The sequence below is a fragment of the Psammomys obesus genome, unplaced genomic scaffold (genome assembly GCF_907164565.1).
Source record: "Psammomys obesus unplaced genomic scaffold, mPsaObe1.curated_primary_1811, whole genome shotgun sequence".
In the NCBI taxonomy this organism is placed as follows: domain Eukaryota; kingdom Metazoa; phylum Chordata; class Mammalia; order Rodentia; family Muridae; genus Psammomys; species Psammomys obesus.
The window spans coordinates 40,036,934-40,057,888 of NW_026596073.1; the positions used below are offsets into that span (position 1 = coordinate 40,036,934).

Here is a 20,955-nt window from a genome sequence, read left to right on the forward strand (position 1 = left end):
AGGAAGAACCCCGTGTTCAAATTTATGGTTCTGTTGCTCTCCTTGTGGAGTTCCTGTCGTCTCCACATCTTACTATTTCCCACTTCTTCCATAAGATTCCATGCACACTGCCCAACAGTTGGCCATAAGTCTCAGCATCTGCTTTGATAGTCTGCAGGGCAGAGCCTTTCAGAGGCCCTCTGTGGAAAGCACCTAACTTGTTTCCTGTTTTCTTCTTCTTCTGATGTCCTTCCTCTTTGCCTTTCAGGATGGGGATTGAGCATTTTTGTCAGGGTCCTCTCTCTTGATTCGTTTCTTTAGATGTACAGATTTTAGTAGGTTTATCCTATATTACATGTCTATATGAGTGAGTATATACCATGTGTGTCTTTCTGTTTCTGGGACAGCTCACTCAGGATGATCCTTTCCAGGTACCACCATTTACCTGCAAATTTCATGATTTCCTTATTTTTCATTGCTGAGTAATATTCCATTGTGTAGATGCACTACAATTTCTGCAACCATTCTTCAGTTGAGGGGCAACTGGGCTGTTTCCAGCTTCTGGCTATTGCAAATAAAGCTGCTACAAACATGGTTGAGCAAATGTCCTTATTGTGTACTTGAGCCTCTTTTGGATATATGCCTAGGAGTGGTATGGCTGGATCTTGAGGAAGTGCTATTCCTAGTTGTCTGAGAAAGTGCCAGATCGATTTCCAGAGTGGTTGTACAAGTTTACATTCCCACCAGCAGTAGAGGAGTATTCCCCTTCCTCCACAGCCTCTCCAGCATGTGTTATCACCTGAGTTTTTGATCTTGGCCATTCTGATGGGTGTAAGGTGAAATATCAGGTTCATTTTGATTTGCATTTCCCTGATGGCTAATGAGGTTGAGCATTTCTTTAAGTGTTTCTCTGCCATTCTATATTCCTCTGTCGAGAATTCTCTGTTTAGCTCTGTTCCCCATTTCTTAATTGGATTACTTGGTTTGTTGCTTTTCAGCTTCTTTAGTTCTTTATATATGCTGGATATTAGCCCTCTATCAGAAAAAGGGTTGGTGAAGATTCTTTCCCAATCTGTAGGCATTCGTTTTGTTTTGATGATGGTGTCCTTTGCTTTACAGAAGCTTTTCATTTTCATGAGGTCCCATTTATTGATTGTTGCTCTTAGAGCCTGTGCTGTTGGTGTTCTCTTCAGTAAGTTGTCTCCTGTACCAATGAGTTCTAGGGTCTTCCCCACTTTTTCTTCTAACTGATTTAATGTGTCTGGTTTTATGTTGAGTTCTTTGATCCAATACTACTTACAATTATGCAGAAATGCATATAAATCATCATAGAAAACTAACCACCTCAAAGCACGAAATCCAGTAATTTTTCAAGAAAGACACTTCCTAGAAATTTGCTGCTCTAAATATTCAAGTACACCAAAATTAAAAACAGATGCTAATATAGATTTAAAATCCAGTATAAAATAAAGAGATGAAGAAACAGACTTGATTATATCAAGGCTTTGAAGAAATAAAGTATCTGATGCAAAAATAAGACTTGATTTTATATAACCTTCCATAAATAACAAGGAAACATAAACTTTAATAGACCAAAAATCTGTTATCCTTCTTTCCTATTCTTCTACCACAGAAACACTGTATTGTAAGTGGGAGATGAACTGTCAGTGTTAATAGAGGTGTTGATCCTAAGAACAAATGAAAGAGAGGAGCATGCGTGCTCATTAAGGCTGCGATGGACAGCTATAGGAATGGCAGAGTTTTAGATTATCAGTTAGTTAAATGAGTTATGTACAGGAAAAAAAGTCTGTTGCAATGAATCAACTTGCATTAGTTTTCACTTGTTCTCATATATCATCTTCATGGTCCAAAATGATACTTATTAATTATCTGACATGGTATTGAGGTCAGAAAAGCAACAAGAGGGGCTGTTTTTGGTTTGTTGTTTTGTTTAATCATTATTATTTTATCTGACAGCCTCCTAGTGTTAAAACTGAGTCAAGCATTACACTACAGCTCTTCTGCTTTTCATGGGAATCGACAAGATGATGACTTTGGTGATAGTCATTCATTTTCTTCTGAAGGATTCCTTACAGACCACACTGCCTATGTTGCTGATAGGTTCGAACCCAGCAAGAATACATTAGAAGTGCCCTTTGATCTTGGACCTTGTTGGCCACTTAGCTCTGACTTCAGCCAAAAATATTTTTCAGTCTTTAAGGACTTTAATAATTCTACTAGAATCGATATATAGGAGTATAATTTTACCACTTCAAGGACCATATATTTAATCATGAGGGCAAAATGTCATTTGCCACTAGCCAATATATTAACTGTTGCTGGAGATGAGAAAGTAAACATTCATTGGAGGCGGGTGTTATACATCTCATCATAAAATTTATATTATTTTGTACGTATAACCAACTTCGTGCAATCTCTACAAACTGAGTTATGTCCCCAAGTAAGGGAAAACAAATGAAGTTATTTTATGTGGTTATATTCACACAAAATACTGTAAAAAATGCAGTGATGGATATTTATCATTTATTTTCTAGTTAGTATTCCTCCCTTTTATCTACAATTTCTTCTTTTTGTAAGGGATTGTTAATAGCTTTTCTGTTTTTTTTTTTCTATATAAAACTGAAAATTATTCTTTCAAGACCTGTAAAAATATTGATGGGAATTTCATTGAATCTGTATTGATTTTGGAAGGATAGCCATTTTAACTATGTTAATCCTACAACTTACACTACACTATGGGATGCAATGAAGGCAGTGCTAAGAGGAAAGTTCATAGCACTAAGTGTAGTCATAAAGAAATTTGAGGCTTCTCTTACAAGTAACTTAATAGCACACCTTTAAACACTAAGAAAAAAAAAGCAGATATATCCAAGAGGAGTAGAGATTGGAAATAATCAAACTCAGGCCTGAAATCAATAAATTAGAAACAAAGAGAACAGTTCAAAGAATCAACAAAACCAAGAGCTGGTTCTTTGAGAAAATCAACATGAGAGAAAAACCCTTAGCCAAACTAACAAAAAGGCAGAGGGACTCTGTCCAAATCAACAAATTCAGAAATGAAAAGGGGACATAACAACAGACACTGAAGAAATCCAAAGAATCATTAGGTACTACTTCAAAAGTTTATATGCAACAAAATTAGAAAATATAAATGAAATAGCCAATTTTCTTGATAGAGTCCATTTACCAAAACTGAATCAAGATCAGGTAAATAGATTAAATATTTCTATAACCCCCAAGGAAATAGAAGCACTCATCAAAATCTCCTTGCCAAAATAAGCCCAGGGCTAGAAGGTTTCAAAGCAGAATTCTACCAGACATTCAGAGAAGAAATAACACCAATACTCAAACTAGTCCACAAAATAGAAACAGAATGAATACTACCAATCTCTTCTACGAGGCCACACTCACTTTGATACCTAACTGCACAAAGACCCTACAAAAAAAGAAAACTTCAGACCAATCTCACTTATAAATATTGACACAAAAATACTCAATAAAATACTCACAAACTGAATCCAAGAACACATTAAAGATATCATCCACCACGACCAAGTTGGCATCCTCCCAGGCATGCAGAGGTGGTTCAATATATGAAAATCCATCATTGTAATCCACCATAAAAAAGATCTATTTTCAACAAAGGAAAAAAAAATCTATAGTAAGGAGAACAGGGACTATCCCTGACAGGAACTCAATGGCAGACTCTTTGACCTCCCCACCCACCAAAGGAGGAACAGTCCTGCTAGGCCACAGAGGAGCTCTTTGCAGCCAGTCCTGAAGAAACCTGATAAAACAGGGCCAGAAGACAGGGGAGGAGGTCCTCCCCAATCTGTGGACTTGGAAAGGGGCAAGGAGAAGCTGAGGGAGGGAGGGTGGGATTGAGAGGGAATAATGGAGCGGGATATACCTGGGATACAGAGTTAATAAAATGTAATTAATAATAATAAACAATAATAATAAACAATAAAAAAATTCCAAACATTTTTTTCTCAACAAAGCTAGCTTTACTTAAAATAAGAAAATAACTATTAGCCATTTTTTTAACATCAAATTTGACCTGTGAGGTCCTTAAGTAGCTATTCATATTAAAATAATCCCATAACACAACAAAGATGCCAGTACTAACAAAAGTTGTTCTTGATTTTGAGTTTGTTACAGCGGATTCCTGATAAAATAAAGTAAATATCTATATTTTATAAAATGACTTGCTTATAAAATATCATTTTTAATATAATATATGATTAGTAAATGGAACTTAATGTTTTGTTTTATGTTACTGATTATATATGTAAACTATATAAATACATGAACTCATATTTGTTTAAAAAATATCAAACAATGGAAATATGGGCCAATTAATAGTTGAAACTAGCTTTGAGCACAGGGTCTGAAAGCTAAATAACAAATGGTATTAAACAATATTGTATACAAATAATTTCAGAATCATAATATAAAAAGGGTTTTCAGAGTAACTACATTAATGTTAGACTTATTTTCAACTGATATTTCTGGTCAAAATCATCAGATTTAGAGTATAAAAGGAATAAATATAACAATTTATACTTCTGTTCTAGATTTTAAATGTACTTACATTATTTCTGAAGTAAAAAAAAATCAGAAATCTTTGTTTCTAAAAATTGAGCTATCAGTTCTGAAAAAAATCAGTTACAAAAAAATGTCTGGCAATAGCTAGAGAAGTGTAGCAAAGTTGGAAAATTCAGATTATACATATTTCATGTGATGAAATTTTAAAGATCTTTTCAATAAATTTCCAAAAGCTGCTTTTTATGGGTATATACGGGATAATATATATATATATATATATATATATATATATATATATATATATTTATGAACATGGTCTTCTATTTATTTCCGTCAAGTATTGGTGGACACATGTTCATGGGCTTTCAGACACGTCTAGACTCCAACTCAATAACACCGAGTGTTATGAGTTCTTACTATGTGAATTAGAATTTTCATACCGAGTTCTCTTTTTTCTAACATTTATAAAATATTGTTTTAATAAAGAATGCTTGTGGGTTGCTTTAATACAGAAAATTTGTAACTAAAAATTACTGTTTTGAAACATCAAAATTAATTGACATTCAAATTAATTATCTTAGACTGTCAGATATGCAACCCCATCTAACATGCTTACCCTGTTTGAACAAAGTAAAAACAGTCTCACTATCCAATGGTATTTTAATAATTGTCTTATAATCTGATAAAATTATTTCCATTCATACGTAATAATTATGTAAATATTCAAAGGAGTTGAGGTTAAAAGCACTAACGTGTCACAATAATTTCACATTAGAACAATTTGGAAAATGTATTCTAGGTGTGTTAATGAATGTACATGTCTATAATATAATTTTTTGTTCTCAATGTTTATATTTATTTCCTAATGCTTCTATGAATTTATTTTAGGTTTCAAGAAACTTCAGATAGTTAGAATACAAATGTTTTATTTCTTCACCTCATGTCATTAATGAGGTGGTGCTTTTTATGAAGTAGCAACATTTGATCTTTCTCTGCTAGATGAAGAAATAAAATCCTGCAAATGTACTAGGGCAGTGTATGATAGTTCAAATTGTTTATCATTAACAATGCAATATTTATGGGTTGATACTAAATAAACTGTATCAAAATTAAAATGAAAACAGTGAGTTGAGGAACAGCAAAAACATTCACAGAAAGGTAAAATCAACAGAAAGAATGCTTCCTGCATAGAGTGGGCTGGAGCTTCCACTCAGGGTCTTAAATCACATCTTTTCTTTTATGAAGAAAAACAAGGTGTTACAAATATAATACAAAATATATTAGCTGTAGAAATCTCCATTCTAAAAGTGTCAAAATCTATTGCCAGAGCAAATAATTGTAAACTAGAAATGTAGAAATTACTTTCACTAATTTTACTGAATATGCTTAGAGTGTAAGGATATGATGATGAATAGCACATCAGATATAATAAATTATAATGTGAAATATTTTAGTTCATAAATCAAGGTGATATTTAAAACTATAAATCACTTGCTTTAGAACATTGGTAGTGTGAGACCAGGCACACATGACTCACCACCAAGCGAGTCAAAGTTAATTCTGAGAAAGGATAGGAAAGGATAAGGAATAATTCATGCCTCAGAGAAAATGTTTAGGAAGTCTAGAAAACATTTTAGAGGGCACTACACATTAAAATACATGGAAGATAGAAAACATATTAAATGATATATGGGTAGAGACAGGTATATGACATAAAACCAGAATATTATTAACTGGTCTATGAAAGAGAAAAACCAATTTATTATATTCCCACACCAAAGACTTATAAGTCTAAAATGAAAGATAGAGAAGAGTTTAAGCATTAGAAATCAGAATATAATATTTCTTGGAGTGATGTCCATTTGGTGAACAATTTCAATACTGATAAAATAACACCAGTTAGAAAATATGAAATAAAGAAAACTCCCAAAATTGATAGCATGGGTTTGTGGATATAATATTCTTAACTTACATGCCCATCCTTAAAGTGGATTTGTTCAATCTCAAAGAAGATGCTTTCTGTTCTTCCTTCTTCTCTTCCTTCATTTATTTATATGTATTTTACCATTTAAATCAATTTTCAAATTTAAATAGAAAAGTATATCCCTCCCCTCTCCCAAGTACTTCCATACCCTCACTACCCCCTCAACTTCAGATAATTTATCAAAAACAAACCCTCAAACACCAAAATGCAAAAACCATGAAGATAATATAAATACATCCCAAAAGAAATCTGTAATCAAATAAAAGCATAAAATCACAGAAATAAACTGTGAAGTCTATTAATATTTGATCAAGGACTCCTGAACATTAGACCTTTCCTGGAGACATTGATATACCCAATTTCACTCCCTTGAAGAAAACTGATTTTTCCTCTCTTATCAGGTGTAAGTGACAGCTCACTTGTTGCACTTTACCCTATTTGCTAGGTTTTCATTGATTTATACAAAAGATATAAAAATATGTGATAATATAAAAAACTATCACATAAAACTTGGACCCATAAAATCATACAAAACAACACTAAATAGTCCAAGTGGATCAAAAACCTCAACATAAAACCAGGCACACTAAATATGCTAGAAGAAAAAGTGGGGAAGAGCCTTTATCTCATTTTCACAGGAGCCAACTTCCTGAACTTACACCAACAGCACAGGCTCTAAGATCAACAATCAATAAAAGGGACCTCATGAAACTGAAAAACTATGTAAAGCAAAGGACACTGTAAATAGAACAAAACAACACCTACAGCCTATGAAAGGTTCTGGACCAACCCTATACTAACCTCAACCCTTCACTAAACTCAAAAAGTTAAACACAAACCAAGTAATCCAATTAAAAATGGAGTACAGAGCTAAACAGAGAATTCTCAACAGAGGAATATTGAATGGAGGAGAAAAACACTTAAAAAAAAATGTTCCACATCCTTATTATCAGGGAAATACAAATCAGAATGAGAATCAACCTTATACCCATAAGAATGAGTAAAATAAAAAATTCACTGAAAACACATGCTAGAGAGGTTGCAGAGAAAGGGGAAACCTTCTCCATTGCTGGTGGGATAGTAAACTTGTACACCCACTTGGAAATCAATCTGATGCTTTCTAGAAAATTAGAATTAGTGCTTCCTCTATCCAGCTATACCACCATGGGCATATACCCCAAAGATGCTCCACCATTCAACAAGGTCACCTGATCAACTATGTTCATAGGAGCTTTATTCATAATAGCTATAATCCAGAATGAACTTGGATGTCCCCCAACCAAAGAATAGATAAATTTGCACAGTGGAATACTACTCAGCTATTAAAAACAAGGAAATCATGAAATTTGCAGACAAATGAATGGAACTCGAAAAGATCATCCTGAGTGAGGTAACCAGAAGCAGAAAGACACACATGGTATATACTCTAATAAGTGGACATTTGCCATATAATATAGGATAAACATACTAAAATCTATAGTTCTAAAGAAGATAAACTACAAGGAGGGAGGATGCTTAATCCTCATTAAGAAGGGCAAACACAAGAGGCATCAGAAGTGAGAGAAGACAGGGAACAGTACAGGAGCCTTCCATAGGGAAACTCTGTAAGACTCTACCCAGTAGAGTATCAAAGCAGAAGCTGACACTCATAGTCAAACTTTTGGCAGTGTGGAGGGAATCTTTGGAAGAAGGAAGAGATAGAAAGACATGGAAGGAACAGAAGCTCTACAAGGAGACCAATGGAGCCAAACTATCTGGGCCTACGGGAGCTTGCATAGACTAATGAATCAATGAAGGACCATGAATGGAGAGGACCTAGACCCCTTGCTCAGATGTAATAACCCATGGGCAGTTCAGTTTCCATGAGGATCACCTACTAAGGGGAGCAAGGGCAGAATTTGTCATGAACTCTGTTGCCTGTTCTTTGATCACCTGTCCCTGGTGAGGTTGCTCTACAGAACACAGAGAAAGAGGATCCTGACAGTCCAGATGAGAACTGATAAGATAGGGTCAAATAGTAGGGGAGGAGGACCATCTCTATCAGTGAAGTAAGAGAGGGACATGGGGGTGGAAATAAGGAGGGTGGGACCTGGAGATAATGGAAGGGGCTGCAGCTGGGATACTAAGTGACTAATTTGTAATAAGTTAAAAAAAAATAATTGTAATGTTAATAATAGGTTGAAAAAATTTGGATGAACAAATCAACATAAAAAAATAAGCCTGTTAGAACTACTCCTTGTTCCCCTTACTTTGGAAAACTAATTGGTTACTGAGCTACCACGGGCCACATCTGAGCAGAAGTTCTAGGTTATATCCATAGATGGTCCTTGGTTGAGTGTCAGTCTCTGAAAAGATCCTGTGCCCGGATATATTTGGTCCTTGTAGAGCTCCTATCCTTTCCATATCATACTAACTTCCCTTCTTTCATATGATTCCCTGCACTCTGCCGAGGGTTTGGTTATGAGTCTTAGTGTCTGCTTTGAAACACTGCTAGGTAGAGTCTTTCAGATGCCTTTTGTGGTAGACTCCTGTCATAAGTTCAATGCACATCCCATTTGTCTTTCTAAATGAGGATTAATCACCTTCACCTGTGTCCACTTTCTTGATTATCTTCTTTAGGTGTGTAGATTTCATTATGTTTATCATATCCGTTATATACTCACCAGAAATGGACTTCTTGAAGAAAGTGATGTCAGTTACTAATTTATTTAGTTTGGTTTAAATTCATTTGTTTTCAAAACTACAGAATTCTAAAGTTTAAAATATGTAACTTTAGCAGATGATGAGAATTCAGTATTATTCTTGGGGAACAGACACTAAGCTGAAGTTCTTTTGAGGCAGTTGACTAATGTTATGATAATTGTGCAATATGCAAAAATCACTTAATATAAAAAAACATTGCTTGTTCAAGGAATAGTGATTGTTGCTTTTTGAATCTATGTATCATAAAAAAGAAATCAGTAGTTATAATCTAATTGGGTATGGTAACATCTACTTTTAATGGTAAATTGATGTAAACAGAAGAGATTTATATTGTAATATGAATATAGATAGAACTGTGATTTTATGTGGGTATGCAATTCAGTCCTTTCTGAAATACACCTTAAGCGATATCTAAAGTTTAATTTTTCCTATGGCATGACATGATTGTATTTTATTCTAACCATAAAGTAGAACTATATAAAGTTAAAATTTAATAATACAATTGCAGACAATATAGAAATTATGCCTAATAATTTAGGCACTCCATTTATGAAGAAATAAATCTACATATAAACTATGACTTATTGTGAAAAATACCATTTTACATCTGCAACATGATTTATGGCTTAATACTGAATTCAACACACTTAGAAGCATCTACTCCTTATGAATTAAAATTAAACTTAATAATAAAGTACATGGTTAAAAGTGAAATTATTTTCTATATGGTTTTACTTTGAATTCATCCATACTCAGGTAGTTGCAAATCTTTAAATCATATAAATCATTTTCAAAATATATTTTACAAGCTTTAATTTTTATGAGACTGAAATAATTTACTGAGCAATACATTTCACTGTGAGTATTGTACATATATCATAAGAGCTTCTCTTATTTCAATATCATGTAAGCTCTCTGTGCACAGCCTTAAGCCAGAGAAAGAATTAGGCTGATTTTTTTTTTTTCATTTAACTCTCTCTTCATGAAGTATGTTTATATGATTAAACGCTGGAAGGTTCTTTTCCAAATTGATAGCATTTAGGCTTAACCAATAATGCTAAGAAATTTTCAGTACATTACTTTTACAATAATATTGATAAAATAAAACACAGAGCTGTAATAAAATTGATCAAAAAAGAAAAAGAAATCATTGCTATCCACTAATTATCTGAAATGTAGTCCCATTAAAATGTGTCAAAACAACTTCCATTAAATATTTTAGATATTATGAAAAAATAAAATCTATCTTTTAAAATACACATTTCATTAATTTTGCATGTGTTATGGTGACTCAATATATTATTTATGTTTTTTTTTTCTTTTTATAAAGCTTTAATATTTATTTATTTATTATAACTTATTCACTTTGTATGCCTGGTGTAGTCCCTTTCGTCATCTCCTGCTAGTCCCTCCCATCCTCCCTCTTCTCCCCATATGCCATTTCCCTAGTCCCCTGATAGGGGAGGACCTTCTCCCATTCTATCTGACCCAAGCCTATCAAGTCTCATCAAAGCTGGCTGCATCATCTTCCTCTGTGGCCTGGTAAGGCTGCATCCCTTTACCCCCAGGAGGAGGTGATCAAAGAGCTGGCCACTGATTTCATGTCTGAGAGAGCCCTTATCCCCCTTACTAGAGAACCCACTTGGAAACTGAGCTGCCTATGGGCTTCCTCTGAAAAAGGGGTCTAAGTCCTCTCCATGCATGGTTTTTGGTTGGAGTATCAGTCTCTGCAGGCCTCCCTGGTCCCAGGTTTTTTGGCTCCTTTTGTCGTCTGTTGGAGTTCCTGTCTCCTCTTTCTATCTCCCTCTTCTTCCATAAGGTTTCTGGCACTCTACCCAATGTTTGGCTCTAAATCTCAGCATCAACTTCAATACCTGGTGGAGAACCCTCTTCCATTGTTGGTGGGAATGTAACCTTGTACGACCACTTTGGAAATCGATCTGTTGCTTTCTCAGAAAATTTGTAATAGTGCTACCTCAAGATCCAGCTATACCATTCCTAGGGATATACCCAAAAGATGCCACATTCAAATAGGGCATTTGCTCAAGTATGCTCATAGCCAGGATCTGGAAACAACATAGATGTTTCTCTTTTTTATTTATTTATTTTTTTTTACTTTTTTACTTTTAATTTTTATTAATTGCACTTTCTTTTTTTATTATTATACACAAATATATTTTCAAATATATATATATATGCCTATTAATTTTATACATAATGCATATTTTGTATATACTTGAAAATGTGCTTTCATGTATACATTTGATCATTTCTGCTAATTTTTTTTTATTTTTCTTTTTAGTTACATTTTGTTAACTCTGTGTCCCAGCTGTATCCTGCTCCCTCATTCCCTCCCCAACCCCACACTCCCTCCCTGGTCTCCTCCCTGCCCCTTTCCAAGTCCCCTGATAGGGGAGGATCTCCTCCCCTTTCATCTGACCCTGTTTTATCAGGTATCTTCAGGGCTGGCTGCAAAGTCCTCCTCTGTGGCCTAACAGACTGCTCCTCCCCTGGGGGGGGGGGGGTGTCACACAGCCTGCCCTTGAGATCCTGTTAGAAATAGTCCGTGTTCCCCTTACTTTGGAAAACTACTTGGTTACTGAGCTACCACGGGCCACATCCGAGCAGAAGTTCTAGGTTATATCCATAGATGGTCCTTGGTTGAGTGTCAGTCTCAGAAAAGACCCTGTGCCCAGATATATTTGGTCCTTGTAGAGCTCTTATCCTTTCCATATCATACTAACTTCCCTTCTTTCATATGATTCCCTGCACTCTGCCGAGGGTTTGGTTATGAGTCTTAGTGTCTGCTTTGAAACACTGCTAGTTAGAGTCTTTCAGATGCCTTTTGTGGTAGACTCCTGTCATAAGTTCAATGCACATCCCATTTGCCTTTCTAAGTGAGGATTGATCATCTTACCCCGTGTCTGCTTTCTTGTTTATCTTCTTTAGGTGTGTAGATTTCATTATGTTTATCATGTCTTGTAGGTCTATATAAGCGAGTATATACCAAGTTTGTCTTTCTCCTTCTGGGATACTTCACTCAGAATAATCTTTTCTAGATCCCACCACTTGCCTGCAAATTTCATGATTTCCTCCTTTTTGATTGCTGAGTAGTATTCCATTGTGTAAAAATACCACAATTTCTGTATCCATTCCTCCGTTGATGGACATCTGGGTTGTTTCCAAGTTCTGGCTATTACAAATAAAGCTGCTATGAACATGGTTGAACAAATGTCCTTGTTGTGTACTTGAGCAAATTTTGGGTATATACCTAGGAGTGGTATAGCTGGGTCTTGAGGTAGATGGATACAGAAATTGTGGTAAATTTACACAATGGAATATCACTCAGCTATTAAAAACAAGGACATTACGACATTTGCAATCAAATGGTGGGATCTAGAAAAAATCATCCTGAGTGTAATCCAGGAGGAGAAAGACCCATATGGTATATGCTTCCTTTTAAGTGGATATTAGCCATATAATATAGGATAAACATACTAAAATCTATAGCCCGAAAGAAGTTAAACAACAAAAAGGATCCTAGGGAAGAGGCTAAAACCTCACTCAGAAAGGTAAACAGGATAGATATCGGAGGTAGGAGAAGACAAGGAACAGGACAAGAATATTCCACAGGGGAGCTCTGGAAGACTCTACTCATATTTCTTATGTCTTGGTATTAAGCTCCTAATGGGGTAAGATTGTTCCTGATAACTACATTTAACATTTTGCTTGTTGAAAAAGAACACTAGCTATAGTGTATTAATAAAGCCCTGGAAATCATGAAGAATAAGTAGGACTGACTCATAAAGTATGAAAACATGAAATGAGATAATAAAGGAATAAAATCAAGTGTTATGAAATGCATTTCCAATTTCATACTAATGTATTTTAAAGTAGAAAACACAATAATTTTATTTAAATAAATATAGTGGAAACTTTTGGAAAGCATTGTTCATAAAATTTATATTTTGAAGGTATATATATATATATATATATATATATATATATTTACGGATGAAAGATATATATATATATATTTACTGATTTATGGATGAAAGACATCTTTTAATTATGTCATTGTTTATATATATATATATAAAATCTTTTATTTCAAGGAGGTTTAAGTAAGTACATGACTCAGTTTCCCACTTCTAAAGCATTCAGATTAGTCCTATCTACTTTCATAACCTATGAACCCACGGCCCAAACTGTAGCAGGCTGTTTCATTGATTTTTTTTTGGAAGTCTACTCTATTTCAAGCAGTTGAGAGACAGAGTGCTCACTTATAATACAGTCTCTTCTAGCATCAGCCTGGGTTGTTTGGGGATCTCCATGCGACCCCTTGGCCATACAGCAAGTTGACTGAGTGCAGCCCAATCCCACCACTAGATCCCTTGCCTGGCTACCAAGATGGACAGTTTAGAGTCTATGTGTTCCACTACTAGGAGTTTTCACAAGAATCACCCTCATATTACAGGAATTTCCCACTGTACTGAGTTCCCACAACTAATATGCCCTAAATTCCTGCCTCCTTTTCCCATACTATCTTTCTATCTTGTTTATGTTCACTTAGTCCTTCCTGCTTCCATCCCAAGCTGGCCCCTGTCCACCCACAAAATTTATTCTATTTTCTCATTCCAGTGAGATCCATGTGTCTTTCATAGAACACTCCTCTTTACCTAACCTCTCTGGGTCTGTTGATTGTAGCTTGAGCGCCATTTACTTAAAAGCTAATGTCCACATATCAGTGAGTAATAATGTATTCGTCTTTATGGGTTTGGGTTAACTTACTCAGAGGGTTACCTCAGTACGTTTCCAAGTGTCATCTATTTGTGTGAAAGTTTTATGAGTTCTCTCTCTCTCTTTTTTCTCTCTCTCTTTCTAAGAACTGAAAAATACTCCATAGTATTCCTGTGTACCGTGAAACATGTATCATCATTTCCTTATCTATTCTTCAGGTGGGAGACATCATCTAGATGTTGTTTCCAGTTTCTAGATATTATGAATAAATTCAGAGTAAACAGAGCTGATCAAGTGTTCTTGTGATGGAATGGAGTGTCCTTTGGACATATGCTCAAGGTCTTGAGGTAGATGCATTCACAATTTTCTGAAGATGTGCCATAATTACTTTGATTTCCAAAGTGTCTATGTAAGCTAGCATTCCCACCAACAATGGAGGAGTGTGCCAAATGCTCTGCGTCCTCACCAGCGTGAGCTGTCTCTTGTAGCTATTCTGACAAGTGTATGTTGGAATAGCTTAACTGAACCAGAATGTTTAAGTAGATGTCTCATTTATCTGTAGTTTTAATATCTAAAAAGAGTCTATGAGGACTTTACTCTGGTGTTCCTTTATCTGCCTGTGGTCTAAATGATTTCATTCTAAGTGTAATGTCAGGCAGGTCCTTAGCCTATCACTCTTCTGCAAAAGCATTTATAGGTGACACATAGTCACCTATAAAATTAGGGATGAGTGTCAACTGAGCCACACGGAAAGATATCACTTGCACATAAACCATTTATTCCATCCACTGTAAAGTGTACAGAAAACAAAGTTTCCTGTCGCTAAAGCAAACACATGCTATTTTTTTTTGTTTTAAAAACATATTCAGTGTAATATTAGAATACTTCAAAATATATGTTAATAGCACAGAATCAATATATAACTTGAGTGATAAATGAAAACAGAAGATAATTGTCTAATTTTATTTACTAACACAGTTGACTAACCATCTTTAAAAAAATAATTGTTTGGAATTCCTTGAGAAAAAAAGTTAAATTAACTTTCCCTAGAGCTGTAGTTAACATTTCAAATATCACTAACTGAGTAACAAAAGCAATACTTAAGATTACAAAGAATAATTTGATTTTAATATTATTATCAATCACTGATTTACGGGTGAAAGACATCTTTTAATTATGTCATTGTTTATCTTCCTGGAATAAACTTTCAGTTAACAGTTTCTGTCTAAGACGTCTGAGACACAAGAATTGAAAGATGAAATGATAGCTCCCATTTCAATTGCGCCTCTCCTCCATTGTCTCATCTCTCAAAGCCTGGCATAGTAAGCAGCCTTTGGACTGAGCTGAGATGCGATCTCTCCCTGCTTAAGGAGGGTTCATCACATTTCCCCAGAGCTGCAAATAGCTCTTTTTGCAGAAGAACATTTTGGACACCTTGAAGGAAAACCTTTTAAAGGGTAATCATGCTGATCCCAAATGAGACAATTATGGACTTAAGTGGCTCTTAGAGGCAGTAAAAGAATTATACATTGAATACAGAAAAAAAGTGATTTCCCAAGTAATAGAAATGCCTATTTTATTTAGTTCTATTACACTGTTTTGATTTTAAATTTTAAAAAAGGCTATATTATGATGGTTTAATACTTCATAAGAATTTAGAGGTAATGTAGTTAAATATATATGAGTTGAGGAAGTAAATAATGTGATGAAAATTTATTTTATAGAAAATTAAATAAAATAAGATTTAAAAAGCCCCAAAATACACATAGTTTTGGTTAACTATATATTATTTTTGGAATTTTGATGTTTTTCCTTATATGTTAAAACTTTTATCTAGAATGATGTATTTATAAATATTATCTTTCCTTTATGTTACTGGTTTGATGAGAAAGATTAAAGTCTTTCATATAGGAAAAGATCTATGGCTTTCATCTTTCAACCAAAAACAAAGGACTCCCTTGTTGATCATGAATTTTGCATTGTTTTTTTTTTTTGTTTTTGTTTTTTTGTTTTTTTTTTTGTCTGTTGCATTCAGTCTTTGAATTTGTTTTTCTAGAACATGGTCTTGATATTTTTAAGGACATATCAAAAAATATGTTGTGTGCCCAAATCTAAGGTGCATACCGTTAGGTAAACTTTCCCAAAGTTCTCTATGCAATTTCCTAAGTCCATGTATCTTTGAATGCTAGAGATTTAGAGAAACACATGCCCTAGAGCATGCTGGGCAGTCAGAGAATAAAACTGAAATTATTTAAAAGTCGCATTTACTTGCCTGAAGCTATTGTCCTCTTTAGAGGCTTAACATGGAATAAGCTAAGACTTTCCAGCTCTTTCTGAACTCTGGCTGAGTGGTTCAAGACAGCTCTTCTGGTTCAAAATTCTCCCCAAGCTGACTGGTTCAAACTGGCTTCTCTCAGATTCTGACTGAATTGTTCTGCTTGTCCTCTAGCTAACTTTAGCATGTTTTCCAGTCTTAAGGCTCCTTTTCATCTCTGGCTCATTCTGTCTTCACTCTGTCTAGCTTGTTCTCTCTTTAACATGTCTCTATAAAACTCTCCCAATAAAACTGCCTTCTCTCTCCTTTCCTCTATGCTATTCTCTCTTAAGGTGTCTCTCTTGACTCTGTTCTTCTTAGAGTTGAGCAAATTCTATTTTGTCAAATCTTTCTCTGACTCATCACTTTGCTTGCCTCTCAATTACAGATTACTTGTAAACATGACTTCTTCTTTCTACAAACTAACCTTACCTACATTGTTTAGGATTAAAGGTGTGTACTCAGGACGTCTGTATTCTAGCCAGATCACATAGACCTACACAGTTTTTGCATGTTATCCCTTGCCAGTGCAGCCATAGTGTTGGATTAAAGTTCCTCTATAAAATTGTGATCAAAAGAAGGTATCTTGTGTGGTTCTCTAGTATCCCTATGAAGTTGACCTATTAGGTATCCCTTTTGTTTCCCCATTCGGGTTAAACTGATAGCACTAAACTGCTATTAATTTTTTCTCTAAGTTCCCTTTTAATTTGTCTAATGTACTGTTCTATCAAAGGAAAATGACTTTTTTATCCGTTTCAAATATGTAAAATATTAGTCCTTTGTGATGTTAGTGGCCCATGATTAACATACTCATTTGAGAACCTGCAGGGCCTGGAGAGATGGCTTAGGAGTTAAAAGCACTGTCTCCTCTTCTAGAGGTCCTTAGTTCAATTCCTTCCAAGCAACCACATGGTGGTGCACAATCATGTCTTCTGGTATCTGATGCTCTCTTCTGACATGCAGGTATACATGCAGATTGAGATTCATTTACATAAAATAAATAAATAAGCCTTCGGAAGAGGCTGAGTAGCTGAGGACAGTGAGGGCTGAGATACCACAGAGTGTGCTCTCTAGACCTTGCACTACTATGGATGCCCAAAGGACCTGACCTGAAATTTGAGAAGACTCAACAATCTCAGTGCTGTGGTGCACTAGGTGCCTGATGAGGATGATGTGTCATGGAGGTGGGGTCAGCATGCAGACGATATTTTGGTCTGGAAAACCATATGATTCATATCTGAGTATTGCAAGGAAAATTGGAACCTGATTCAATACCCAAGAGTTCTGTTTCCGCTTACCAGCCATGCAGCCGAAAGGCATTCCACCGACCCAGGAGTGGAGGTAGTGGTATCTTTTGCTGATGCTGCATGGGTAGCCACAGGAGAAGAGTACAAAAAGACTCGAGGAGGATATCAGGTCCAAGCCTCCCCTTGACGATGGCATACCTTGCCTTGAGAAGCCCCACAACAGGCACATTTCCTCACCAAACTTGTGTCAAGAGAAGTCTCTTCCAAGGACAGCACTTGCCAGTGAGGAGGCCTTGCAGAAGATCTCCTGCACTTGAGAAGGAGCTTGTCGCCCTTCGAGGTCAGATTGCCAAGATTGTGATCCTGCAGCAGCAACAGAGTCCCGGGGCAGGTTGCTTAGATTCTTCCACATCTTTTATTGTAGCACTACCACCTTCTCTTCCACTCCCACAATCCCCTTTCACTCCCTCTCCCCCTCTGATCCACCAAAGTATGTCTGCTCTTTATCTGGTTAAACAGGGAAGAAAGCAAACACTCAGTGCTGGAGAGAGTTTGGGTTGCTTTTAACCACCCAAAAAAGCCTGACATGCCAAATATACTAGAGATCCTTAAAGATAGGACCAGTGTGAAGGTACAGTCAGTCAAAAGATCAGAGAAAGTTGTAAAGACTAGGCCAGTAGATACTACTGACCCTGTTGCCATCATAGCAAAGGTTCTGTAAAAGAAAATTGCTTGTCAGTATGATGAGGTTGAAAAAGGAATTCCAAATACAGAGTTAGATACCACCTCAGAGCTGGTTCTGTTCGGCCCAAATATATTAAAGTTTACAAGAAAATGAAGGCTTTAATTGAAAATTTTCCTAACTCTTAATGGACAATGAGTTCAGAGACGCCTGGTTCACCTGTTGGCTGCAGAGCTGATTTGGCTAAAAGAAATCATGAGTATTTAGTAAATTCCTGGCAGGAGTATTCATTGGTCTCTTTCTTAGGATAATTAGAGGAGTGAGAAGTAGAGAAAGCACCAAAAGTTGGTTTGGCTCTTATGGTCCATTCTGGAACTCTCCTGAGCACAAATGTATGATGGCATGCTTTTAATAGGTAGCAAGGGTTCATCTTCTAGCCTATTTGTTTGCTACATGCATTTTGTTCTTAACACTAATATCTGTGCAAATGAAACGTGCACACATTTGGATATAACAGAGTATGTAAAATCTCATAGTGAATGGCGTCAGTGAGGACACTGCATTCTTCTTCCTCTTCATTGAGGGTTTCCTGTTCAGCAAAAGAACAGCTGGTATACCCAGTTATTAGAGAACAGTATGATATGGGAAGGCCTCAAACAGGACTTTCAGATGTTCTCACTGTTTTTCTTTTCCTGGAGCTGAGTTTACTAGAGTAGCAGCAGATGTTTACTGCTGAGTCTCTGTAGTCCTTTCTGTTAGAGGGGAGTGAGGACCAGGAAGGTTGCTTAAACCTCATTGGTACCCAATACTGGGAAGCAAATATACTTCTCAAGTAGTAACAAATCAAATAATTGAACTGAATCATTTCTTAAGTAAAAGCGGAATGCACCATATTTTCAGTTTAATGAGTGTCCTCAAAAATATGATTTTAATACTAAGTTAACATTTTTTCCAGGCACGATGGTGTTTGCCTTTAATTGCAGCACTCAGGGAGGCAGAGGCAGGCAGATTGATGTGAGTTAAGGGCCACTCTGGTATACAAAGCAAGTTCAGGACAGCCAAGGCTACACAAGGAAACCTTGTCTGAAAAAAAAACAAAACAAAAAGAACAACAACAACAACAAAAGAATGCCTTTCAGAAAGAGCTTATGGAGGCATTTTCTCAATTGAGGTTCATTTTCTTTCCAATGACTCTGCTTGTTTCAAGCAGAAACAAAACTAGCCAGCACAAAACTTCTAGTGATGTCACCATAATTGAATATATAATTTTTAAAATATTGGTCAAAATATTTTTATAAGAAAACATTACCTTTTAGGTGAATAAATTTTCTTCATGCTATTTATCATTGGTCAGCCAATGAATTGCATTATGTAGATAAACTTTAGGTGTTACTGAAAGTAGAAAACTGCCTTTATTTCCTAGGTCTTCGAAGGACTTGTTATAATTTAAAGTACTTCATAAGTTTTCAGGATTGTTAGGTTTCTGAAAAACTGAACTATTTTAATATCAGAATCTATTACCATGAATAAATATTTGGATTATTTAAATCTACAGAATAGTGGTTCTTCACAGAAAAATTAAGAGATGGAAAATATAGATAGATATCTTAAATTATTGAAAAATTTATTCTGAATTTTAACAAAAATGGAGCTATTTTTTCACAGTTCATTCAGTTTAAATTATGGTATGTTGTTTGTGTGCACTGTTTCTAAATGTTTTATATGGCTTGAAAGCTATTTTTTTGAGATTCAAAAAATTTACCTGACTACATATTTTGAGCCAAGAAATTTATAACAGTATTGAATGTGTCTAGTATTCCAATATATAAAAGATTCTTTTTAAAATAAAGCAAGTTTTTGAAATGAGATAGATAGATAGATAGATAGATAGATAGATAGATAGATAGATAGATAGATATAGAAAGAGCCTGCATGGCATGAAAGGAGATTTGGTAATATCAAATGATAATGATGATACTTACTTGTTTCTCAGTACAGGAGATAAGGAGATTCTGGTTTATGCTGAGAGGAAAGGAAGCATGACCATGTCTCTTGCTCTGTGGATTTGATGACAAAATATTAATGTGCAAGGCTAATTTACGTGTGTTACAGGAGTCATGTCACATTTCAGTAAGAAACTGATGGTCAGGCTGGTTTCTAGTTTTACAGCACCTGTGTGCTGCCAGGTGGAAAGATCTCTTAGTTCTTTTATTCTCAGCTATTTTATATCACAGACAGCTCATAGATAGGTCCCTTGCTCTGGACTATGCTAGTCTGAGTCCCATGATATCCTGAATGTCAGATATGATTGGATATTTCTGATTATCCTGAGATTGAAAACCTATTCCTAAATTCTGGATACCTTGCTGAATCAGTTCAAACTTAACTCAGAGTTTGGCAAACAGCAGTATCAACCCAATTTTTTACAGAAAAAGAATTTTACTAATCTGTCTAATATTAAATGATCATAGAAGTCTTTCTTATGCATCCAGACACTGTGTTGAAAGATCAGAAATACTGTTCTGTATTTCATGTACATTTCTTTAATCCTGAACAGAAAGAATGGTTAAGTAAAAATAATTTTAATCCTAGATTATGACTGGCATTGCTATAATTTTTATTCCAGGAATCATTGTAGTGTTTGCCTCAACAGGCTGATCGCATCTATTAAAGTTAATAAAGTATCTAATACATTTTCCCATCAGAATTTTAGTGCAAATAGCATGGCAATGACGCT

At 35.3% G+C, this 20,955-nt stretch overlaps 1 pseudogene; it reads left to right on the plus strand.

The window, feature by feature from the left end:
- The first annotated feature begins 17,457 nt into the window (after positions 1-17,457).
- Positions 17,458-18,406, plus strand: LOC129690318 (mitochondrial fission regulator 1-like; annotated as a pseudogene).
- Positions 18,407-20,955: the final 2,549 nt, after the last annotated feature.